This window comes from Geotrypetes seraphini, chromosome 14 (genome assembly GCF_902459505.1).
Source record: "Geotrypetes seraphini chromosome 14, aGeoSer1.1, whole genome shotgun sequence".
NCBI classification, from domain to species: domain Eukaryota; kingdom Metazoa; phylum Chordata; class Amphibia; order Gymnophiona; family Dermophiidae; genus Geotrypetes; species Geotrypetes seraphini.
The window spans coordinates 19153426-19180283 of record NC_047097.1 but is presented as its reverse complement, the minus strand read 5'-3'; the positions used below and the strand labels follow the sequence as shown (position 1 = coordinate 19180283).

At 43.1% G+C, this 26858-nt stretch overlaps 1 protein-coding gene across 5 annotated transcripts in view; it reads left to right on the top strand.

Annotated features, from left to right (window-relative positions):
• SEMA6D (semaphorin 6D) overlaps nt 1–26858 on the top strand; it is a 598448-nt gene that overhangs the window by 306033 nt on the left and 265557 nt on the right. For all 5 annotated transcript variants that reach the window (XM_033920097.1, XM_033920102.1, XM_033920100.1 and 2 more), the window contains one exon: nt 10250–10351. The gene's annotated coding sequence lies outside the window, so the exon portion shown is untranslated. The remainder of the gene's footprint in view (nt 1–10249; nt 10352–26858) is intronic.

Below are 26858 nucleotides of genomic sequence, written 5' to 3'. Positions count from 1 at the left end.
TGATATATATATATATATATATATATATGTGTGTGTATGATACCGATAGACTTCATTTACTTTTTTATTTACTTATTGGTACTTGATATACCACTATTGGCCAAAACTTGGCATCTAAAGCAGTTTACAATGAAAAAACACATATTTCACATACATATACATAAGAATATCATACATCTGAGGTTATTTTTTTTTTTTTAAGTCTTTTCCTATCACGCTGTTTTAAGCTGTTAAAAAAAAAATTTTTTTTGAAGACTGGGCAAATTCTTGATATGGAGGGGAAGATCGTTCCACAGCTTAAGACCTACGTAATGGAAAACAGCAAGACGTGATGATGACAATTGGATTTCAGATTAGGACAGGAGTAGGAGTAAATTATTAGCAGCAGAGCATAGGGATCTAGGAGGATAATGTGGAATGATTAGTCTGTTAAGATAAGCTGGAGGTCGGTGGAATGTGATTTGCATACTAATGTGAGTAATATAAAAGCAATTCATCAGGACAGTGGAATCCAATGTTCCATCTTCAGTAATGGGGTTACATGGTTAAAACGGTGCGTGGCATACAGGAGTTTGACAGCTGTGGACTTAGTAAATTGTAGTCTTCTGTGTACGAGTTACAATAGTCTATTGAGAAACCACTAACGTGTGAATAAGTGGACAGCTCTTGATAAGAAGGGTCATACTGATTTAATTTGATTTAATGCGAAGAATGAAAACCTAATCACTGCATTAATTTATCCTAAACGATTCCTAAAATCTTTACTGTGTCTGAAAATTTAAGTGTGTAGCTGTCTAGTACAGGTGAGAGAGGAAGTATCAAAAGTGTAGGAGAAAAACAAATGGATTTTGTTGGATTCAAGATCAATAAATTCTCGTTAAGTCACTTGGAAACATGGGAGAGGCATTTGTTTAAATTATTAGAGGCTTTCAAGATGTCAGGGAAATAGTAAAGTATTTGGTTGTTGTCTGCATAACAAAAAGGTGTAACTCCTTGATCTTGAATAACAGTAAGTAAAGGTGCTAGAAAGATATTAAATAGGATAGATCCTTGAGGGACTCCCGAAATGAGGTGCTTTATCTCAGTGGAAAATTATCCTCTATAATAAAATCCTAAGCGCGCAGGGAGGAGGTGCTGCTGGACACGGGGGAGGTAAAAGAAAGGGAGAAGGGCTACTGCTGGACAGGGGGAGCAGGCAAGGGGCGGTGGTGGACAGCCGAGGAAAGAGAGAGACAGACAGAAAGAAAGACAGACAGACAGCGGCCAAGGAGAGAGAGAGAGAGACAGAAAGAAAGACAGACAGAAAGTGGCCAAGGAGAGAGACAGAAAGAAAGACAGACAGACAGCGGCCAAGGAGAGAGAGAGAGAGAGACAGAAAGAAAGATAGACAGAAAGTGGCCAAGGAGAGAGAGAGAAAGACAGACAGAAAGTGGCCAAGGAGAGAGAGAGAAAGAAAGACAGACACACACATCTATTCTAGCACCCGTTAATGTAACGGGCTTAAAGACTAGTTGAATATAATTTGATATGATCTGTGTGTAAGATAGCTTGCCAGCCCTGCTAGTACCTAATCTGAAATGTCTATTTCTTCCAGTCTGTTATAGAGTAATGACTGATCAAAGAGGTCAAATGCTGAGACTAGATCTAAAGAAACCAGGGCCACTGTAACATTTGTGTCAAGGGTGACCCTTATAGAGTCATGTAGAGCTAGCAGGATTGTCTCTGCGCTGTGTTTGAGCAGAAGCCGGCCTAAAGTAAGTCCATGGTGTCTGTTGCTTCCATGTACGAAGTTAGTTGTTTGAATACAATTTTTTTTTCTACGATTTTGGAAAATAGAGGCACATTTGAAACTGGTCAAAAATTACCAAGGACAGATAAATCTAAAGTTTTGTTGTTGTTTTTAACAGTGAGCGGACTATGGTGTGTTCCCACAAACTTGGGAATTTCCTTTCAGAAAGACTTTTACAAATCAAAGGAGTAAGGAGCGGGGCAAGCAAGTCAGCCAGCTTTTTCACCAATTGCTTGTTGAAACACCAATCATTTATGCTTGTTCAATTAAATTGTGCATTAAATTTTCAGTGCTTTTTATAAAATTAGGGAGATCTCTTGTAAGTTTATATAATTGTATCTAAGTCCCCTATAGCTATATGTAGTATTCACATTGAAATATAGAAGTATGTTGAGAGAAACATATTTATATGGGATTGAGGGGTACAGATAAGAGTAGAGGTAGATTATAGGGATGGGATTAGAGGTAAGTTATAAAATTAATCAGGGATCACTGTTCAGGCACTAGGCCTGATGGGCCGTCGCGGGAGTGGACCACTGAGCAAGATGGACCTCTGGTCTGACTCAGCGGGGGCAACTTCTTATGCTCTTATGTTCTTATATAAAACATAACATAAGACTCACTTTTACACCGCAAATACCGCTAAGTTTTATACGGTTCACAAAAGATTATGAGTACAAAAGATGAGAAGAAAGGCAAAGTATGCCTAATTTTCAAAGTATTCAGTGAAAAGATACGTTTTTAAGACACGTCGAAATTGTAGATAAGAATCAGTCGACATAATTAAGAAAGTCAAATTCTTAATCCCATAATGCTGCTTGACAGCAGACATTGTTGAAATCTTTCAAACTTACAGCCCTTGGCAGATAGAAACGAAAATAGTGCATGTGATTTCCTGGAATGTTACTAATAGACTTTGTTTTTTTAAGAGCCTATTTTACAAAGCTGTGGATGGCGATGCTTCCACGATAAATGCTCCGGAGCCCATTCAATTCATATGGGCTTCGGTACATTTACTGTGTCAGACTAGCTAACGCGACTTTGTAAATTAATAATAATAACTTTATTTTTTATACCGCAATACCTTACAGTTCAGAGCGGGTTACAACAAGAAAAGCTGTGAAAACACAGCAAAGTTACATCAAAACATGTTATAAAGAGATCCTACATCTTGTTTGGAGTGTTTTCAAGATTTCTGTACCTATTGAATGCACATTTTGGGGGGAGAAAGGCAGTATGATATTAAGAGGAATCTTTACACATCTCCCTCATTATTCGCGGGGGATAGGGGCAGAGCCGGACCGCGAATGAGGAAATACCGTGAATATCTTCTGGTTTGGCTCTGACCCACCCCCGCCTTCCCCTCGGCATCCCGGCCTTACCTGGTGCCAGGTGCCCAGGTTTAGGCACTATTTATAGAATTTTTCCCTTAGGGCTTCTTTTTACGAAGGTATGTTAGGGCCTTAACGCGCGGAATAGCTAAAGTGTCGTGCGTGCTAGCCACTACTGCCCTCTTTTAAGCAGGTGGTAGATTTTTGACTAGCGTGCACTAAAAACGCTAGCGCACCTTTGTAAAAGGAGCCCTTAGTTCCCAGTTTTTGGGGGTGCCTAGCTTTTAGTGATCGATTCTAGAATTTACCGTATAATGCATGCATTAGACTTGAGTTTCTGCCACAAAGAGTTAAATCCAGCAAGGTTAAAATCTCAGAGGAACTGTCTTGATTAACAACCAAGAAAAGTCGAAGCATGAAGCATTGTGGCTTGTTTGATCTCACATAACTTTTTGTGACATTTTCTGCTACCACTGAGGATGCAGGTTTCTCTCCCGTCTGTACACTTTGTGCAGAACTAAATCAAATTAGGAAGCTGAAGCTGGAAGCAGAATCCTTTTGTTTTAGAGTCGAGACTGCACTAATAACTACTGCAAAAACCCAGGCAGGTGGCAGAAACTGATGGCACCAGCTCTGGCAGAGATAAGGGGTTGACAGAGACACGCAGGCAGATTGGCAGATAGGAATCGCTGAAAGGAAAATCATAGATGAATGAATCTACGGAAGTTTCCAGCAGAGTCCCATAATTCAGAGATGAGAGAGTAGACAAGTTACAAATGCAAAAGCCAAACACTGGAGAGTGGAAGTGGCAGCTGGTGGCATTTGACAGAGAAAGACTGCAAAGGTGTCCAAGCCAGGTCAGACCGTCATGGCACCAAGCCAGACGGGCAGAGAGAACAGCAGTGACAACAAGAGACTGGGAGTCACGTCAAGTGGGAGAAGTAGCCTAAGGGTTAAAACAGTGAGCTGAAAGCCAGCAGAACCAGGTTCCAATAAGCACTTTTCAGTCTTATGTTACGTTACCAAAGCCTTCTTCTATACCGCATAACAGTAAAGATCCATGCGGTTTACAAAAGTAAGGAGATATTCAAGATGGATAAAATCAATTACCTAAGGATTTAGTGAACAAATCGGTTTTAAGATTTTCCTGAAATGTCGATACAACCCAGCATTGGATATCAAGGAATTTAAATCTTTATCCCAGGAGGCTGCTTGATACGCTAATAGACGTTGGTGGTATTTCTTATATGTACATCCTCTAACAGAAGGAAATGAGAAGAATGTAACTGATCGTCTTGGACGCTTTACGTTAACAAAAATTAAAGATTCTATTAAATAGCTAGGAATAAGGCCGAATAATAGTTTATAGCAGATGCAGCCAACCTTAAACATCACCTGAGCCTCTATCGGCAGCCAATGCAGCTCACGAATAAATGGAGTAATGTGATCGTACTTTTTTTAATCCAAAGATCAAGCATACAGCTGAATTCTGAATTAAACGTAATCGTGCAGACTTATGTCTGAGATTGAACATTACACAGACAAGAACGTTTTTGTGCATCGGCCCACAAGAATGGAATCGTGTACATACGTATATATGACAGCAGGGTAATCTTGGTGTTTTAAAGAAGTTATTGAAGAGACACTATAAATGCGCCTGTTTAACTTTCAAAATCCTACATGGTATCCTCCCTCCCTTTATCCCTCTTTCTTGGAATTCCTCAAACCCTAATACCACCAGATCCTCCCACAAATTAAAACTATCCTTCCCCTCGCTAAAAGGCATTTCCCACACAGGAAAGCTAGGGACCTCCCTCCACTTCAAAATCACTGAGCTCTGGAACAACCTTACCTCCCCTCTTCGGAACTTGAGCTCTCTCCAAGTTTTCCGCAAACATCTGAAAACCTGGCTTTTCTCAAAAAATGTAAGTCTCCCTCCAACTTAGGAATCAAGGAAACTCTTATATCTTGGCATCCCAAGCCCTCTAAATTTTCTTCACACTTCTACCTCTAACCCTCTGTTGTAGTTCCTCCTATTTCTCCTACTGTAAACCGCGTCGAGCTCTACGAACGTGGAGATGATGCGGTATACAAACCTAAGGATTAGATTAGATTAGATTAGAAATATGGAAATTAACATTCTGTATAGGTATAAGCGCTGGTCGCTTGTCTGTTTATGTTTTAAATGTGTATGATTTGTATTGTGTATGTTTAAATTGTGAGTCGATATGTAAAAATTGGGTTATAAATAAGCAAAGTCCATTGCCTCAGCTACAAACTTAGACTGTGAGCCCACTATGGGGCATGAGCTGAATGCATTAAAAAAAAAAAATACATACATCAGATCAATAAGCTCCCGATTTGTTGATTCAGAGCTACCAAGGCAGATTAGACTCTTCACTCCCAGATTCTATTTTGAGCGCTCTCAACTCAATTGGCATAAAAGCTCTTATCCATCAATAACTGGATGCTAAGAACCAATTATTAATGTTAATTGACACTAATTAGGATTCACAGCCACTGCTTGCCCTGGATCGGCAGCATGGAATATTGCTACTCCTTAGGTTTTGGCCAGGTACTAGTGACCTGGATTGGCCACCGTGAGAACGGGCTACTGGGCTTGATGGACCATTGGTCTAACCCAGTAAGGCTATTCTTAAGTTCTTACGTGAGCTAAGTATAGGACAATCAAACCATTGTAATATCACTGATGAGGTTGGCTCTGAGGCACTGTGGAATGAGGCATTATGACATCACAATCTCAGCTCTGGAATGTTGCTCTCATTGGGGTTCCGGAATCTTGCTACTCTTTGAGATGCTGGAATGTTGCTACTCCTTTGGTTTTGGCCAGGTACTAGTGACCTGGATTGGCCACCGTGAAAACGGGCTACTGGGCTTGATGGACCATTAGTCTGACCCAGTAGGGCTATTCTTATGTTCTTATGCTCTTATCTATAACACTGGGCAACTAAATCCCATAGCACACGATCCTAAAGGAGGCCTGGCCATGGGAGGGGTCTGGGAAGGTCTGGGGCATTCCAAGAAATTGGTCTAGATCAGTGTCCCGCACACTTTCTCAAGCTGTGGCACACTAAATGTAGTGACCTCGACTTGAGGTATCCGAAAGTGTGCGGACTTTGCCGTTATAACATCACATGCATGCGTGATGTCATCATGTTGACATCTGCGCATGCATGAAGGTCCTTCAGACAGGTCCTGAGACACCAGAAGGGGGCGCCAGCGTGGAAGAGGGCCGTAGAGAAGGAGAGGCCTTGGTGCCGGCTGATTGTCTAAAGGCAGTCAGCTGACACCGGCGCCTCTCCTCCTCCCCAGTGTGCTGTGGCACACCTGAAATCTCAGGAGGCACACTAGTGTGCTGTGGTACACAGTTTGCGACACACTGTTATAGATTAATTGGTCTCTGTGCCCAACTTGGGCAGTGGGATTTCCACCAAGTTTGGGCAAGTGTAAGTCTGGTGCCTAGAGATGGGCGTAAGAACTGACCCTGAACGTTATTCTATGAAAGGCGCCGCCCTTTGTAGAATAGATCTCGAAATGGCACAAGAGGATGAAAATGTACTGTATATTCAAATATACTGTATATTCAAATATACTGTATATTCAAAAACTGCACAACACCCAAAACTAATGTGCAAATATTTGAAGCGTTCACATAAATTACCAAGATTCTAAAGGGTAGAGGGTAAAGGGTAGAGGGTAAAGGATAAAGGCAGCTGAATATGGCCAAACCACTTAGCTCATCATAGATCCCGCCCTTATTCTTAATAGTTCACGTGAAAAAAAAAACTTATGTTATCTTATATACTGTATATATATTTTTAATCTTTAAATGTTTATTAAAAAAATGACTAAAGATTTGTACGATCAGACTGGATGGAGCATGTACGTTTTTACCTGCCAGCTTCTACTATGCTCCTGTCCTCTCGTTATTCTCATCTCTACTTTAACTGTCCTGTCCTCTCTGGGCCCTAGCAGAGATTCCTTATGACAGGAAGTGCAGGGGCTTCAACCCTGTCCATCCCAAAAGCACTTGACTCCTGATATCTTCTTGAAGGGATTCAGCAGAACTTGCAGTTAAACTTGTGCCGCCTCGCTCCTCTTTGTGACGTTATCTTGTATCTGTGTGTGTTTATTTTTCAATCGCTGACCTGTCTCACCAGATGTTATATATAAATGCAACATATTCTTGTCCTCGCTCTCTCTCTTATCACTCTGCTAATACATTACACACCCTCCTCCCCCTTCTCCCATTTCCTTTCACTCCATCTGTAGTCAGATGCACATGTATATCCTCTGCCTTTAGCAGCTGATTTGGTTTTGGACTGATGAAGAAATTGTAACGCTAAAAAGTATCTAGGCAGAAAAGGGATCTTCAAGTCAGGATGTTAAAAATTTGCAACGTTTTTTTTTTTTAAATGGAGTTTTTGAATAATACATATACAATTGGGGGGGGAGGGGGAATGTGCATGTCATGGCACACACAATCATGTACATAACAGATTTTGTGAGATTGCAAATCCAAGGAAAGCAGATAAAGATGCTGAGCTCCAGGGCCCTGATTCTATTAATGACGCCTACAGCATGCCTTAGTCAGAAATAGTCAGGACACAGCACGGGTCAAACACACAGATAATATGGTGTCAGGTCAAAAGCGCGCCGGGACAAAGGCGCACCCAGACAATTGAGCGCAGTGCGCGCCGCCGCTCGGCTCTAAATTACTGTTTTTAGCGCTCCGACGGGGGGGGGCGTGGGAACCCCCCACTTTACTTAATAGACATCGCGCCGCGTTGTGGGGGGTGTGGGGGGTTGTAACCCCCCACATTTTACTGAAAACTTCACTTTTTCCCTGTTTTTAGGGAAAAAGTTCAGTTTACAGTAAAATGTGGAGGGTTACAACCCCCCAAACCCCCCCCTAACGCCAGCGCGATGTCTATTAAGTAAACTGGGGGGGGTTTCCCCAACAAAACCCCCCGTCGGAGCCCCTAAAAACTGTAATTTAGAGCGGCGCAGCGGCGCACGCTGCACTCAATTGTCAGCGCGCGCTTTTGTCTTTCGCGCCGTTGTCTATGAACCGATAATATTGTTTTCTTCTTTTCAACTTTGGGAAGAGATGCATTGCTTTCTTCATCGTGCAGCACTTAGGCGAACAATCTCCATTGATTGAGGAGTGCATTCATTTATCATGCGCATCGATAGCCGACTTTTTCCAAACGGGCACTGCCGGTGTGCTTTTTTTTTTGTACTCGTTAGAAACTGAGCAGACTGTACGTTTTACGAGTTAGTGTCTCGCTTACGAAATCAAAGAATTGGCATCTCGATAAGCACTGGCTTAGCACTCTGAGCACGTGTGCCGCATTCATTAAGCTCAGTTAGAATAAGAACGGTATTAACGGACTAATCCAAGGCAGCATGCCAAATGTATTCTAATCAGACTGGATTCCAATTTTTAGGAGAGATGAACCAGTGATTTTTGTGCTGCCCTCATCAAGCAATACTGATATTGTCATTAAGGCTTATATACAATACACTTCATACATTGGATTCTAGCTGCTTTTATTTGCTGTGGTTGTTTAAAAGTCCTGCACGGACCTATTAATACACCACAAAAATGTGGAGTAAAATAACTATTACCAAAGATCATAAATAATTCATTAATCAATACTGAAAAGAGTGGTAAGGCTGAGCTTTCATTCTAAATATAAAACCCATTTGTGGTAAGACCTCAGAAATTCATTCCGCAACTCACTACAGGGCAGCCTAAGCTGATCCATTCGGGGGATTAATTTATCAATCACCGGCCAATCACCACCTCCAACCTTAATGCAAAACCTTATCATGTTCAAACAATAAACATTATAAATATCATAAATATTCTGTAAACATTGTAAGTGTGGAACTTAGCTTCAAACAGCAATGAAACTTCACAATCGTGATCTCAACGGGGCCCGTTTCGCCCGTGGCTTCGTCAGGAGATCAAGAAAAATGACTATAACTGAACATTTAACATCCAGTGACCAATTGGCAGAAAGCTTGATATGACCCATGTCACTATGCAGTCATCCTCACTAGGACTTGTGCTTCATAACTTCTGCCCTGTAATGGCGTTAGCCTGAAAAAAAAAAACAAGGCCGTGGCAAAACTAAAGCAGTATAGGTGGCACTTTAGTTTTGCCACGGTGTTTTTTCAGGCTGACGCCATTACAGGGCAGAAGTTATGGAGCTCAGGTTCTAGTGAGGATGATTGCATTGTGACATGGGTCAGATCAAGCTTTCTGCCAATTGGGTTGGAAGCCGGCCTCAACGAAAAAAAAATAAACAATGCCGGCCTACACGAAAAAAAAAAACAAACAACGCTGCCCACGGAGACAAACAGGAAGCGAAGGACAGAAAATCGGGGGAAATCTAGCACCCTGGAGCAGGAGGACAGGGGGAGCGTGTGAGCTTTGGAGATAGCTCCACATAAGGCGCCGCTGCAGGCACCCCAGCAATGGGAAGAGGAGGAGAGGGCCTGATGATAGGGAAAGACCGCTGGTGCTTCTGGACAGGGGGAAGATAAAAGGAAGGGATAATGGTTACTGTTGGACAGGGGGAGCAGGGAAGGAGTGCTGTTGAACAGGGGGGAGGTAAAAGTTAGGGAGAAGCGCTACTGCTGGACAGGGGAAGCAGGGAAGAGGTGCTGCTGGACAGGGGGGAGGTAAAACCAATGGAGATGGGCTACTGCTGAACAGGGGAAGCAGAGAAGGGGTGCTATTAGATAGGGGGGAGGTAAAAGTAAGAGAAAAGGCCTACTGCTAGACAGTGGGAGCAGAGAAGGGGGGGTGTTGCTGGACAGGGGGGAGAAAAAAGTAAGGAAGAAGGGCTGCTAGCACTTGTTAATGTAATCGGCTAAAAAACTAGTATTGCTATATTTATTTATTTATTCAATTTTCTACCAGGTGGAGGGAGTGGGGGTGGAGGTGGATTTTTGTACTCTGTGGAAACTTAACTAACTTACATACCAGGGGCTTATTAAGCCCTTTGCAATGGGAAACGGGAGTAATTATCATTTTGATTCATACACTGCTTTCATGCATTCGAGATTCCAACTATTCACTGTGTTGTTCTTTCAGACAGAAGCAAGCCATTGCAAAGCTGGATGACCTGGCTACCGATTGTGGTTCTTGAAAATTAATGACCAAGTCCAAAGGGAAATGGAACAATAATTATCGAAGGTACTATATAACGTCTTGTCTTACAGTTTGTTTAACTGCACCCAATTACATTTCGGTTAACCAAAAGGACAGAGAGGTAAAATGACTTGCCCAAGGTCATACAGAGATTAAGTGGGGAAAGTGAGATTGGAGTATTCAGGTCTCAGTGGTTCTCACTGCTCTGGCTAATAGGTTAGATTACCTCATCAATATCTGGAAACATCATGAGAACAAGTGTGTTGCCTTATATATCATGTGTTAGACAAACTTTTGCTCCTTACCAGATGCAAGTGGATAAACCTGACTTCAAATTAAACTGCAGGCATGTGAAGGAATTCCAAGATTTATGGATTCTACTCGGGGTGCACTGCCCAAACTTTTCATGTCATGCTATGTTTTATGGTTTAATTTTGTTTAATTTACTGCCTTTCCTAAACAGTTACAAAAGTTAACAATAAAAGCAATAAAAACACAAGAATGCCAATGAAAGATTTTTTTTAAAAAGGTTTAGAAAATAGAGATAAAGTCCTTAACAGGATTAATCTATACAGAAAAGATTTTAAAAGCTATTCCCTTTCCTGCCCTCTTTTTCAAAGCTGCGCAGCAATGGCCCTGAAGCCCTTTAAATCCCTACGGGCTTCAGGGCAGTTACCGCAGCGGCCCACCTAAACAGCTTCGTAAAAGAGGCTCTATATAAAAAGAGATTGTGTCACTAGTAAACCCTTATGATGTCATTCGCAGCCCAATTCCATATATGGCACTTTGAAAATAGGGGGCGGGGGGACAACTAGTGTGACACTAAGCAGGATTCTATAAAAGTTATACACAACTCATACTACTACTGTGGTACATATCACTTTTATAGCACTGCAAAGCGTAAGCAGCGCTGTACATTTTGACATTTTTTTAGACGGTCCCTGCTCAGAAGAGCTTACAATCTAACTTGGAAAGACAGACATGACATATAGGTTAGGGGATGCAGAACCCAAGGTGAGAAGAGTTAGGAGTCAAAAGCACTCTCAAAGAGGTGGGCTTTTAACCGGGCCTTGAACACTGCCAGAGACGGAGTCCGCTGTAGGGATTCGGGCAGCTTTTTCCAAGCATAAGGCGCAGCAAGGCAGAAGGGACGGAGTCTGGAGTTGGCAGCCGAAGAGAAGGGCACAGAAAGGAGGGACTTACCAACTAAGCGGAGCTCATGGGGGGGATCATAGTGGGAGATAGTGAGGGGCAGCAGAGTGAGTGCATTTGTAGGTAAGAAAGAGGAGTTTGAATTGCAGTCTGAAACGGATGGGAAGCCAATGAAGTGACTTTAGGAGAGGGGTAACGTGAGTAAAGCAGCTCTATCGCCAACTAAGTGCTGCTATATGCCATAACTTTTAGGTGTACCCATATATGCCTGGTTTTTCGTGGCCTAAATGCCTGCGCTTAAGTTGTGATTAAGTCCGAAGCGTGCACGTAACTTAAAATGACACCCATGATACTCCCTTAATCACACCCACTTTTGGATCCGCATACTGGACCTGATTTTTAATACTTTGTGCTATGAGCCTACCAAGTTGTGCACGCAACTTTCAATTAACCCCAATTAACATCAATTATGAGTTAATTGCCAATTATCTGCGCCATTAGGCCTATTAATCAATTGTACATTGTCTACACACACCGATATGCACACACAATTTTAGGCACCATATACAAAATTTGGGGGTGAAGCCTTCTCAAAAAAAATAGGCTTTTAATGTAATTTACAGGAATTTCATTTTATTTTTTCCCTTTTAAAAAAATTTATGGAAGTAATAGTATTCTCTCTCTCTCTCTCCATGTGGTGAATTTGCCCTAAAGCACAAAGATATTGAGGCCAGATCATTTCATTAGCTATTTTGGTCATTGTGATTTATAAAAGGACAGACTGGTGTTTACCGAATTTGGGTCTGCCAGCACAAACTTAAAGAGAAGAGACAGCACATATTGTGACAGCGGGCAAATAAGCTTTGGCGTCAGCTCATCCTACCTTCTAGATCAGTGTTCTTCAACCACCAGTCCATGGACCGGTGCCGGTCCACAGAAATTTCCTGCCGGTCCACAGGGCCAGCATGTGCATCAGGCCCAAAACAGTGTTCTTCAACCGCCGGTCCACGGTGCGATCGATGCGGCGTTATATTTCAGCCAGCTCCCTCTTCCTAACTGATTCAGTGCACAAAGCCACGGGCAGTGGCTCCTACGGGCATCCAGTGCCTGAATCGGTAGCCTTCTCTCTGACGTTGCAATGTCAGAGGGAAGGCGTCCAGATGAGGCACGGGACGTGCAAGGTGCAATTAGTACTATTATGGGGGCGGGGTCTGGTGTGGATATTGGGTAGATGGGCGGGGTCTGGCCCACGACTTAGCCCAGTGTTCTTCAACTGCCGGTCCATGGTTCTAGATCACAGGTTCTAGCTAAACTAAATCACACTTACTTAGGTCTCCTTTTATCAAACCGCTTTTCACCACAGGCCAGCAAGGTAAATGCTCCAACGCTCATAGAAATTGAACGAGCTTCAGAGATTTACCTCGCCAGCCCGGGGTAAAAAGCTCTACTGCAGCTTGATAAAAGGAGCACTCAATGACTAAACTGACAGCCCTCTGGCAATACCAACTAGCCCCATTTTTAAAGATATAACAACCCTTTCAGAGGTGGAGGAAAGAACCACCAGGCCTTACAGACTAAAAATTAAAACGAGATTCGTAAGAAACAAGTTTGGGAATTATTATCTATCCCTGGCTATAATATGCACTGGGGGATGGGGGGAGAGGAGAGGGGGCTTGTACATAGACATAGTAGTTTGACAGGGTTTAGAAGTATGGAATTTTTTACTTTAATCACTTGCTGAAGTACTAAGGGCTCCTTTTACAAAGCTGCGATAGCGGTTTTAGCGTGCGCTTAGGGTCATTCCATGTCAAGCGATCAGATTCTTGGAAAGTGCCCTGCATGACCATCACGGATTTTGATGAAACTTCAAATGCAGAGTCCACCATGTCTCAAACGAACTTTGGTAAAGTTTTAGTTTCGCCTGTGGAATATTTGTGGAGATATAGCCATTTGTTTGACCCCATACCCCTTTTTCGGGCATTGTTAACCTGCGTTGAAAAATGAAGCCCACTTTTCTAGGGGGTTTGAAATATGCTCTTTCTAATGAGACTGATTTGAAAGAGTTTCTAAAAGGTATTTTTCTGTAAAAGCAGGCTGAAAATACCCTATTTTTGGCCTTTTTACACAAATTAGCAACTTTACACTTAATTTGTAAACTAATGGAAAGAGCTTGGAGGTTGAAATTGTACTTTTGAAAACAACGTTGTACTGAGACATGCGCCAAATTTCGCATTTATTACTCAATTATTGTGGGAGCTAAGTAATGTCAAACTTTGACTTTTTTTGGAGCACTAATTTTTTTCGGCCAAGTTTACTGTAATTCAGCCATTCACTCAGTGCTCGACAAAAATTATTATTGGTAGCACTGAATAGAGCTCCAAAAGTTGTGCAGGGTAGCTAAGTTTCAGTTTTTTTGGAAACATAGCTCGTGAGATATTGTGTCTCAAAGTTGTCAGAATGTCACTGTCGTACTGTATGTCATTGCAGTATGGGGTCAAACAAATGGCTATATCTCCACGAATATTCCACAGGCGAAACTAAAACTTTACCAAAGTTCGTTTGAGACATGGTGGACTCTGCATATGAAGTTTCATCAAAATCCGTGATGGTCATGCAGGGAGCCCTTGATCACTTGACATGGAATAACCCCTTAGCGTGCGCTGAATTGCCGTGCGCGCTAGATGCTAACGCCAGCATTGAGCTGGCGTTAATTCTAGCCGCGTAGCGCAGGTTTAGCGCACGATATTGTAGCTTAGTAAAAGGAGCCCTAAGGTATGTCTTTATGTTTGGGGCACATGGGTACCTTCTGACCCTGTTCTTTCACTGATACCATTGTAGTTTGCAAAAGTTCAATACAAATATTTTTAAAAATGAAAAATAAAATAATGTACATTCTTCTGGAAGAGTAAGAATTCCCCCCCCCACCCCGCCCTTTTTGGACAAAAAAAATGACAGCATGACATGGGAAATGTTATAGACATATTCCTACTACTATTATTATGTATCATTTCTAGGTGACGAGACAAAAGCGCGCAAGACAATCGAGCGTCGACAATACCGAGCAGACAATCGCGCGCAGGACATCAGCGCGCCGGACTTAAACTTAATTTTAAAGTGCTCCAAGGGAGTGTGGGAGGAGCCCCCCCACTTAAGTTAGTACTGTTGCCGCTGCCGTTGGGGGAATGTGTGGGGGGGGATCCCCCCACCCCACACACACATTACAGAGGAAATTGATGTTTTTCTCTAAAAAATGGGAAAAACGCCTCTTCCCTCTATAATGGGGGGTTTCCCAACGGCAGCGCAAACAGTACTAACTTAACTGTGGGGGTTCCCTTCCCAATCCCCCCCCCTCGGAGCACTTTAAAATTAAGTTTAAGTACGGTGCGCTGATGTCCTGCGCACGATTGTCTGCTCTGTATTGTCGGCGCTCGATTGTCCTGCGCGTTGTCGACTATGAACCCTTTTCTATAGTGCTACAAGGCGTACGCAGCGCTGTACATGTAACATACAATAGACAGTCCCTGCTCAGAAGAGCTAACAATCTAATTTAACAGTCAGGACATCTCAGGGTTGGGGAGATTATGCTAGAGGAAATGTAAAGGTATCTGACAGCAGTGAGTGGGAGTTAAGAGCTGAAAGCAGTTTCAAAAAATAATAATAACTTTATTTTTGTATACCGCCATACCCGGAAGAGTTCTAGGCGGTTCACATCAATTAAACAAGGTTACAAGTGGTTTACATCAATTGAGCGGGGTTACAAGCGGTTCAATATCAAATTGATCAAAGTTGCCAGGGGGGGAGTGAGGGAAGGATGTAGAGGGGAGAGGGGTTGTTTAGATAGAAGGGGCGTTAGGATCCTGGTCTTGGAAGAGGCGGGTTTTGAGTAGTTTTCTAAAGCCGAGGTAGTTGGGGGCCTTGAGGGCCATTTGGGATAACCATGGAAGGCGAGGGTTTTGTCGAGGAATTTTTTAGAGTGGCAAAGTTTAAGGGAAGGGTAGGCGAAGAGTTGGATTCTGCGGGAGTCCTTGATGCTGTGATTCAGGGCGAAGTGAGGGATGATGTAGCTTGGGGATAAACCAAATACTGTTTTATAGCAGAAGCAGGCGAATTTGAATAGGACTCTGGATTCTAATGGCAGCCAATGGAGTTTGTGGTAGAAAGGAGTGATGTGTTCCCATTTTTTCAGGCCGAATATGAGGCGGACAGCAGTGTTCTGGATCATTTTGAGTCTCCTGATGGTTTTTTTTGTGGAGCTCAAGTAAATGATATTGCAGTAGTCCAATATGCTATGGATGGAGGATTGAACTAGCAGGCGGAATGAAATGTCGTCATAGTATTTTTTTATGGTGCGGAGTTTCCAGAGCACCGAGATACTTTTTCTGACGGTATTGTCCGTGTGTTTGTCAAGGGATAGATGTTTGTCTAGTGTGACACCCAGTATTTTTAGTGGGCTTTTAGCTTGGATTCGAATACTGCTAGGGATGGAGCAAGACGTATTGATTCAGGCAGCCTGTTCCACACTAATGTCGCACAGTTCTACAGAGGAATTGCTGGCAACAGAAGCGTATACAATTTACATTTGCAAAACGATTTTTCTTCCGACTCGGAAATTTAGGCCATGCAGCTTAATGTGTTTAGAAATGAAAACAAATTTCTGTGTTGCCAAACTAGCTCCAGTTATCCTGTGCCTTGGACTCAGAGAGCACAGGCTTAAAAGAAGAAGAGGAAAAAAAAAAAACGAACAGTGGCCAAAAATCTTATTACATTAGCAAACTGAGAAAACCATTATGTCCACTGACGTTACATTATAGGCATCTTACAATGGGTAATGGGTAGCAACATATTTATGAAAACATGCCACCTGAAGGGAAAAAAGAAGTTTAAAATGCATTCTGGGATCCAGAACTTGGCATAAATCAAGAAAATTATGTTATGCTCTCAGTTTTTGGAAGTCAATATGGGGACAGATTAATGCAATACTTGAATTTTCCTTCCCATTAATTCATGAGCTAGTCATATGTTAAACACCCCACAGATCGTTATAAAAGTTGTCTTTTTTTAGTCATGACCGGGATTGCAAAGCAGATGATAACACATACATTGGTACCTCGGTTTACGAGTGCACCGGTTTGCGAGTGTTTTGCAAGACGAGCAAAACATTTGCAAATTTGGTGCCTCGTAAACCGAGCGCGCCTCGATTTGCGAGCGCCCCCCCCCCCTGCGAACCGGCACCCTTCCCCCGCAATCCGGCCCCCCCCTGCCGCCATCGGGCCCCCCCCCCCCCCCCCGCCGAGACCTGAGGTCCCCCCAACCCACCCGAACCCTCTTCTTACTTTGATGTAGCCTCCGCACCGGCACCAGCATCAGCATGTCCTGTGCTATGCTGTGCCGGTGCCCGAAGATCTGCCTCCGGTGCTGGGCCTTGAACATGTGCGCATGCTCAAGGCCTGAGAGTTCACGTCGAACGTGAACTCTCACGTCCAACGTGAACTCTCAGGCCTTGAGCATGTGCACATGCTCAAGGCCCAGCACCGGAGGCAGATTTTCAGGCACCGGCACAGCATAGGACATGCTGGTGCCAGTGCGGAGACTACATCAAAGTAAGAAGAGGGTTCGGGTGGGTTGGGGGACCTCAGGTCGTGGCGGGGGGTGCCCGATGGCTGCGTGGGGGTGCCCGATGGCTGCGGGGGGGGGGTGTCGGTTCGCGGGGGGGGCTTTCGGGGGGAGCAATGCCGATTCTCGTGGGGGGGGGAGCAGCGCTGCTGGCCTCAGGGGGGGGGGGGTGGAGGGTGAGAACCTATCAAAGCGAGTTTCCATTATTTCCTATGGGGAAACTCGCTTTGATAAACGAGCATTTTGGATTACGAGCATGCTCCTGGAACGGATTATCATGATCATCTTAATTTCTCTTTTTGGTGGCAAATTTATGCTCCGCATATAAGAATGAGAAAATGAATGCGGAATTATTAGGACATGGTCATATATTTAAATTGGTTTGCTAACCATTGACATCTTTTATGAATGCAGCATAACTGGTTTCTTTAATTTGGTTCACTTCTATTCACATCCAGGGTGGGTGGGAGGAGGGAGGGAATACTTCAATATTATATAAGATAAGAATTTTGATAGTATAAATATGTATTGATTATTGATGTATTGATTATTTAATAGAAGGGGGGGCTGGATAAAGATAATGTATGTAAATGTTTATAAGATGGATGTGCGTTTTGTGTTTTATTCTCTGATTGCTAATATGTATATTGCACTGTTAAGATTTTGGGAAAATTAATAAAATATTTATTTTAAAAAAGAAGAAAATTATGTTACCCTGGAGATTATGCACAGTCTATTTTGTATTTGGGTTATTTTTCTAGGGTAGCATAACTTTTTTCATGGTTCGCTTCTGAAAGAGCAATAAATACTAGAATATTTTAAACCATATAATGTGTTTTTATTATTCATTATCCCCCCCACCCCCTTTACAAAAACATGGTGTGGTTTTTAGCTCTGGCCATGGCAGTAACAGCTCCGACGCTATGATCGTCAAAGCTGTTATGGCCACAGCCGGTGCTAAAAATCGTGCTATGGTTTTATAGAAGGGGGGGCTATGATTTTTCAGTTCTATGAAAACTTTAGGCAAGTCCCTTTTTGGTGTAAAAATGAAATAGCACCATTATGTAACAGCCTATAATTTGATCCCACAAAAGACGTCTAAACTTGAGGTAGGTTATAGAAGTGGTCAGAAACCACTTCACAGGTCGCGGACCTGGTGGGCCACCGCGGGAGCAGACCGCTGGGCGAGATGGACCTCTGGTCTGACCCAGTGGAGGCAACTTCTTATGTTCTTAAGAAACGAAGCCAACAAACACAGTGTTAGAGCCCCCGGAGCAAGGGTGAAGTCGCTTCCTGGCTAGGGCGGCATTGGCGGAAGATAGGGTAGGGAGGGAGGCTTCCACTCGCTGCTCCTGTTTGCTTCGGGCCTTCCTCGCTGCCAGGCCCTGCCTTTGCGGAAACAGAAAGTAGGTGGGACCCGGCAGCAATGAAGGCCCGAAGCAAGCAGGAGCAGCGAGTTGCCTAGCTGATCTACGCACCTGACTTACACCCCTTACACCTCTTGCACAGTTTTGTAAAAGAGGGGAGCTCTTTTACAAAACCGTGCAAGAGGTTTTTATTGTCGGCTGGCATGCTGAATGCTCTGCACTGCTTTGATGTTCATAACTATGACCATTGGAGCAGCGCAGAGTATTCAGCACGCTGACCGACGCTAAAAACCTCTTGCATGGTTTTGTAAAGGGGGGGGGGGGAGAGGTTTTAATTATTTAAAAAGCTTATTCGGTACTAATAACAAGCAAGTAGTACTTCATAGTTTGCTTAAATTAAAATTAATTGGGTGGTATGCATATCTACCACTTTCACATAGGTGTTTATTCCAAGGCACCTACTACAAAGTAGTAGTTAGGGGTATATCACGGGCGTGTTTTGTGTATAGGCACCCCTCCTCCTCTCTCCCCCCCCTTCCCACTGCTCCCCCTGTTGCGCGCCCCCATACTCCTTCCCCATACCTTTTTAACTTTGCCATAAGCAGCAATGAACTTGCTGCTAACGTCAGCTTCAGCACTTTCTCTGATGTCACTTCTGAGAGGAAATGCCATCAGACGTCACTTCTGAGAGGAAGTGACATCAGAGAGTGCTCCAAAGCCAATGTGCTTTGCTGCTTGTGCTGAAGTTAAAAAGAGTTGGGGAAGGGGCATGGGTGTGTGCTTGCGGTGGGGGAGGGGGGCGGGAGAGGGGCACCACCGCTCCGGGCACCGGTCACCCTCGCTACGCCACTGCCTAAGATTGACATGCTCTAAGCACCATGTTCCTCAACACCTATGCTTTAGGCCACAGTTCTTCAACCGCCGGTCCGCGGACCGGTGCCGGTCCGCAGAAAATTCCTGCCGGTCCGCGCAGGGCCGGCGAGATGGACGCTGTTAAATTTCCTGCCCTGGTGGTGTTCGGGGAAATCTGTTCCGCCCAGCCTCGGGCGATCAAGACAGGCTGCTGACGTCGGGCATTCCCTCTGAGTCTCGCCTATGCGGAAACAGGAAGTTGAAAAAAATAGGCGGGACTCAGAGAGGGAAGGTCCCGACGTCGGAAGCCTGTCTTGATCGCTGCCCCTGCCGAGTCGCCGAAGAGGGCCGCGGGGAAGCGGCAAGTAGAAGGGAGATGCGCGGTGGTCAGCGTGCGCGGTGGGGGCAGCGTGTAGATTGGGGCCATCAGCAGCGTCTGTGCTGAGAGTCTGCCCACGTGCAGGATGCGGCGGATAGGGGCCTCCGGCTCGTCTTGGGCGGCAGGGCCTGCGGTGCAAAGTTTTTGCCGGCTTGGGGGGGGGGGGGTTGCGAATTTGCAGGGAGCCTTCAACAGTGGCTGTCTCCTCTCCTAGCAGCTCTATACTTACCTGGCTGTCTCCTCTCCTAGCAGCTCTATACTTACCAGGGCAGTGATTCACTTTGGCAACTTTACCTTCCTCAGAGGCAGCAACGACTTAAGGCTGCCTAAGGAAATCACTGCTGCAGGCAAGTACTGAGAGCTGCTGGATGGAGAGGAAGCCACTGTTGGAAGCTGGGAAGCTGCTGGATAAAGGGAGAGCTGCCACTGCACCTGGAGGTAGAAAGAGAGATGCTGCTGGGAGGGGAAGAGGGAAAGGGATGGTTAGAGAGTTACTGTTGGATAGGGGGGAGGAGGGAAGGGAGAAGGAAAAAAGGAAGGAAACAGCTGGCAGGGAGATTAGAGGAGGGAAAGGGGAGAGACAGGAATGAGAAAGTAGAGAGAGATTGATGCTGGAAAGGGGATCAGCAGAGAAATGAGAGAGGGATAAATATGCTAGATCTGGTGTAGGAGAGATAAAAATGAAGAAAGCAGTGAAGCTGGAATGAATGATGTAAAAAGGAGAGAGGAGGCACAGGCTGGATGGAAAGGAGAGAGGGGCATAGAAAGAAGTCAGATACATATGGAAGGAGGAGAGGCCAGACAGTGGATGGAACGGGCAGACGCTGGAAGGAAGAGTGGAAAGAAGATGAAAGCAGAGACCACAAAAGGTAGAAAAAAATCATTTTATTTCTATTTTGTCATTACAATATATCAGATTTGAAATATATATCCTGCTACTGCTAGAGACATAACTGGGGACTGCAAAGCCTAACACTATTTCTATCATGTGTGACTGCAGTATTCTGTTAGCATGATATTTCTGTGTAGCATTCTGTAATAATTTGGCTTGTTCAGTTTTCTTGATAGTAGAGGGGATATATGTGAAGGGGAGGGGAGACAGGGGTTTTGTTGGTCCTTGCTCTGAATATTTATATTTATAAAATGACAATTGTACAGAATATTGTTTCTTTTTATACTTTAATAAAATACGTTCAATATAAAATCATAACTGAGGCTTGTGCAGATGGGATCAGATGGTTTGTGGGGACCGAGCTTGCGGAGACAGGCGAAAATGTGTTTTTTTATTTCGGTCTTAGTAGTTTGCCGGTCCACAAAATAATTCTTTTATTTCTGCCGGTCCACGGGTGTAAAAAGGTTGAAGAACACTGCTTTAGGCATTATTTCTAGAATCAAGGTCTATGTATTTATTATACAAGGCCAATCATTTAAAACATTTCAAGAAAATTCTCATGTTTCATTTAATTATTACACTACCTTAACTATAAAGCCAAGAATGAAATGAATAAAACAGTCCATAAAAATCAAATCTTGGTATAGCTTTTGATTGAAACATTTATTTTCGACAGTATGTGAACATTTTTGAAAACCAGAGAAGGAATGTATTTTACTGCCAATAATAATGTTACTGCTTTGGGCCTACCACTGAGGAAAGCCATAAGAGCTAGTATTTCATTTCTATCTGATTTTGACTTAGGAAAAAATAATTCTCTATAGCAGTGATTATTTAGTGAGAATCTGGATGAAAGCAAGACTCCAGATTCTATGTGATAGGTGCAAATAATCACAGAGGACAAGTTCTCGTATTGATTGATTGATTGATTATCATGGCATTTTGTTATATTGCTCTTCAAAATGAAAGAATAGATGCTCAAAATGAAAGAAAAAATGCTTAAAAGAATTAAACAAAGTAAAATGTTAAAAAACAGAAAGAAAAAGAGAAAGTCAGAATAAAATGCACAGCAAGGTGGAGAGAATGCATGCTATAAAGCAGTGTCCCTAACCTTGTCCTGGAGGACCAGCAACCAGTTTTGGGGATCACCCTAAAGAATATGCATGAGAGAGATTTGCATAAAATGGAGGTGACAGGCATGCAAATCTATCCATGCATATTCATTAGGGCTATCCTCCAGGGCAAGACAAATGATGGAGTGTATCCGCAGAGGTTTCGTCAGCAGAAGACCTGAAGTTATGATGCCGTTGTACAGAGCCATGGTGAGGCCTCACTTGGAGTACTGTGTTCAGTTTTGGAGACCACACTACCAAAAGGACGTGCTGAGGATCGAGTCAGTTCAGCGAACGGCCACCAGGATGGTCTTGAGGCTCAAGGATCTCACTTATGAAGAAAGATTTAAAAAATTGCGGCTGTACTCACTTGAGGAAAGAAGAGAACGGGGAGATATGATTGAAACATATAAGTACATCACGGGACGCATCGAGTCAGAAGATGATATCTTCTGGCTCATGGGACCCTCGACCACTTTAGCAGTAGCCCCAGTTTTGTTTTGTTTTTTTTTTATATTCAAACATTTTTATTGAAGGAACAAAGTAAAAATACATTCATATTATCCATAAAGATATTCCTTACAAATAATTTCACAAATTTAAAATTCCAATCCATATCAATAATAATAAAATCCTTAGCGCGCATGCGAACGTCAAACTTGGTGGGTCCGTGATCCGTGGTGCCATGCCCGGGCATGCGCAGTGCCTGCCTCAGCTGATCTCCGACGCCGGCTGACTTCTGACTATGCTGTTCCTCCGAAACTGGAGACGGGGGAGGGAGGAGAAACGAAGCCAACAAACACAGTGTTAGAGCCCCTGGAGCATGGGTGAAGTCGCTTCCTGGCTAGGGCGGCATTGGCGGAAGATAAGGTAGGGAGGGAGGCTTCCACTCGCTGCTCCTGTTTGCTTCGGGCCTTCCTCGCTGCCAGGCCCTGCCTTTGCGGAAACAGAAAGTAGGTGGGACCCGGCAGCAATGAAGGCCCGAAGCAAGCTGGAGTAGCGAGTTCTGAATGCTGTGCTGCCGATGGCTGTGTGAGACCCGGGGGCGGGGGGGGTGTTGAGAGAGAATGACAAATGCTGCCTATGGCTGTGTGAGACCGCGGGGGGAATTCTGCTTCAGCACCCTTTTGGGGAGACAGAGTGAAAGAAGGAGAAGGAAGACCAGGGAGGGGGGAAAAGAAATGCTGCTGTTTCACAGGGGGGAGGTAAAAGAAAGGGAGAAGGGCTACTGCTGGCCAGGGGGAGCAGGGAAGGGGTGCTGTTGGACAGGGGGGAGGTAAAAGGAAGGGAGAAGGGCTACTGCTGGACAGGGGGAGCAGGAAGCAGAGAAAGAAAGAATTGCCTCAGCTATTGTGCTAAAACTTTCCACATCTATTCTAGCACTCGTTAATGTAATAGGCTTAAACACTAGTAATATATAAAATAATATCATAAATATTATCATTGCTTCAAACATTCTATATGACAAAACATAATCCCCCATTATCACCCCCCCTCCCTTCTCCCTGCCCCAGTTTTAACATCACAGGTTTCCTTTTAAACAATAGGTCTTGTCCAAGGACAGCGTTTCTCATGCATTCCTAGCCTCCTACTCACAGCAAAATTCTGCAATGAATAAAAGGCACTTGTACATGAAAGTAGTAGAGTAAAGAGGATAGCCTCATGGCTCACTGTCGTTCATTCATTCCCAAACCTTAGTTCTGCCTTTGGGTCAGGCAGGGCTGTGGCCCATAGGGTTACCATATGGCTCCAGAAAAAGGAGGACGGATTGAGACTTCCGGGTTTTACTTCCATTGCTTTCAATGGAAGTACCCGGAAAGCAATGGAAGTAAAACACGGATGTCTCAATCCGTCCTCCTTTTTCTTGAGTCATTTGGTGCTGCAAAAGCAAAGTTCACGGTGCCTGAGCAAGAGGAAGAATCGTTGAACGTGGCATAGTGATCCCTAGTGTCCAGTTTTAGATTTCCTGCCTGTCGAGTTCTGGACGGAGCTGCTCTCCATGGTCCAGGCCAAGCACTGTTGCTATGATGACTGCACTAGATGGAAGGGGAAGATTATTAAGATTGAGAACCATCTTGGTTTTCTTCAAATTAAGGTTTAAGATGTCAAAGCCCTTGTGGGGGGCAGTTCCAATTGAATTAGAAGCAAAAAGAAAGAAGAGATTCCCAGGCAAAATAAATAAATATGATGGTACATATTAGCTTTTCTGAATGAATTATTTTTCCTCTTTTACAGGTCTTTTATGCAAAAGGCTTCATATTTTAAAGCTATAATAGTATGACTGAAAAAAATGTTCTAAATAATATTCAAAAGATACCTAGAGGTAGCTGATTAGTGAAGATTCACATTAGTCATTCTTAGGAAGCCCGAACTGCTGAGCAAGGCAAATTGAATTCACTAAGAATGCACAAAATGACGCTCTTGATTATTCAAAAGATACTTTAGTATTTATGTGTCTTTGTGCCCAGTTCTGGAAGCAAGAAGATAATCATTTAAATAAGAACATCACAAGATCAATTCAGATTGTAATTAGTTCCATAAAGGGGTAATCTTAGTAGAGGGTACATATTTGAAAGGACCAGAAAGGTGCCTATGGTAAGGTTTATAAAATAAGGCAACGTAGGCATACATGTGCATTTATAAAATTGACTGCCAGAAAGGTCCTTTAAGGTTTTTATGTGGATCATTTTACTTTTATGTGGATGATATTAGTGTACCTTTGGAACTTTGACATTTTCAAATAAAGTCCATTTAGGAACATCGTCATTCCACAGAGTTTCTTTTGGCTTCTGTCAGAAGGGTTACCATATAACTCCAGAAAAAGGAGGATGGGTTCCGACATCTGGGTTTTACTTCCATTGCTTTCAATGGAACATAAGAATAGCCTTACTGGGTCAGACCAATGGCCCATCAAACCCAGTAGCCCGTTCTCACAGTGGCTAATCCAGGTCCCTAGTACCTAGCCAAAACGCATATGCATTTTTACAAAGATTCACATAAAACGGGTGAGGTGGGACAAGCGTAGGTGATTAAAATCTGAAAAGTCATGTATGATTGGTCATAAATGCATTTTGCAATATTGGTTACAAAAAGATCCTCCTAGTTATTGGCATTGGAGAAACCAATTTCATCGTTTAATTTTATTTGAGGTTTGGGAGGTTCGTAAATTTCCTAGACGAACTTGGGTTTTTTTGAAAATTTGGGACCCTTATATACAAAATTTGTCCTCTAGAGCAGTGGTTCCCAACCCTGTCCTGGAGGAACACCAGGCCAATTGGGTTTTCAGGCTAGCCCTAATGAATATGCATGAAGCAAATTTGCATGCCTATCACTTCCATCATATGCAAATCTCTCTCATGCATATTCATTAGGGCTAGCCTGAAAACCCGATTGGCCTGGTGTTCCTCCAGGACAGGGTTGGGAATCATTGCTCTAGAGCAAGAAGTATGATTCTTAATACTTTACATTAAAGCTTTGGAAACATTCTATGCATTCTAATACTTGGTACTTAGTGTCACCTTTCATTCAGGGGTAGGGGTGGGTATAGGAAGGATGATAATAATATGTGTAGAATTATTTAAATTGTATTTTTGTTTAATTCATTCATTACAATGTTATAATTAAATTTAAAACAATGGGCGGGGGGAAAGGGGAGGAGGGAAGAAAACAGGGGGAATGTATTGAGATATGTTAGATTACTGATACAATCATTGATCCTACCCATTCTGGATTATTGTAACATCATTTATTTAGGATCTTCCCAGAAGATTTTAAGAAGACTGAGAATAGTTCAAAATGCTGCAGTTTGATTAATATTTGGTCTGAAGAAAAACGACCACATTAGTCCATATTATCGATTATTGCATTGGCTAGCGTTGGAAGCAAGAATACTATTTAAGTTTTCTTGCATTTGTTTTAAGCTGATTTCAGGAGAGTCTCCAATTTATTTGTTCCCTCACTTTGAATTTTATAGACCATCAAGGATTACAAGAATCTCTAGCTTATTTACCTATCCTAAGCCAAATGATGTTAGATATAAGACCTTTTTTGAAAGGACCTTAGCATTTCAGGCAGGCAAACTTCAATGTTGGCTCAGTGAATGTCTTCATCAAGCCATGTCTTACTGTTCTTTTCGAAAATTAGTAAAGTCTGCTTTGTTTGACAAATTTATCACATAATTAGGCTTTCTTAACATTGTAATTATTTTACTATTTTTAATATTGGTTTTTGTTAATTTTATGAACTGTTTGTACTTTGCTGATTGTTCAGTTTCTTAAGCTGTAAACCGCCTAGAACTCTTGGGTAATGGCGGTATAGAAGAATAAATTTATTATTATTATTATATATCTTGAAGGAATGATAGACATATGATGGAAATTAATATTGTGAATTTAAATGTAATGAATATTTTATTGTATTATTTTATTGGGTGATGAGTCAAAAGTGCGCGAGGACAAAGGCACGCCGACAACCCAGCGCAAGCAACTGAGTTGATTGCGCCAAAGAAAAAACTTATTTTAAAGGGCTCTGATGGGGGGTGTGGGGGGTGAACCCCCCCACTCTACTTAATAGGGATCACACTGCCTCACGCTGCCATGTTGGGGGGATGTGGGGGGTGTAACCACCCACATTATACTGAAAACTTAACTTTTGCCCTAAAAATCAGAGAAAAAGTTAAGTTTCCAGAATAATGAGGGGGGTTATAACCCCCCCAAGCCCCCCACAATGCCAGCGCGATCTCTATTAAGTAAAGTGGGGGGGTTCCCTACCAACACCCCCCGTCGGAGCCCTTTAAAATACGGTTTTTCTTCAGCGCGATCAAGCCCTGCGCTCAATTGTCTGCGCTGGGTTGTCGGCACGCCTTTGTCCTCATGTGCATTAGACTATGAACCATTTTATTGTCTATTTATTGGATTCCTTCAATAATATGTTATAAATTAAAATCTGGAGTCAGGATACGGGGTCCCAAGAAACATCACAAAAACCGAAACATGTCGTTGTCTCAAGAAGGAGACGTCCATACGGTGTGAAAACTTTCACATACAAGATTGCGAATCATTGAGTGAGCGTGAAGCAATAGAAGGCCGTGACAATGAGAAAATACTTTTGAGTGACATAGTACAGTGCATTCAAGATTCAACAAACAAAAACTTGTGAAAGTGACTATCAACGAGTGTTCTCACAT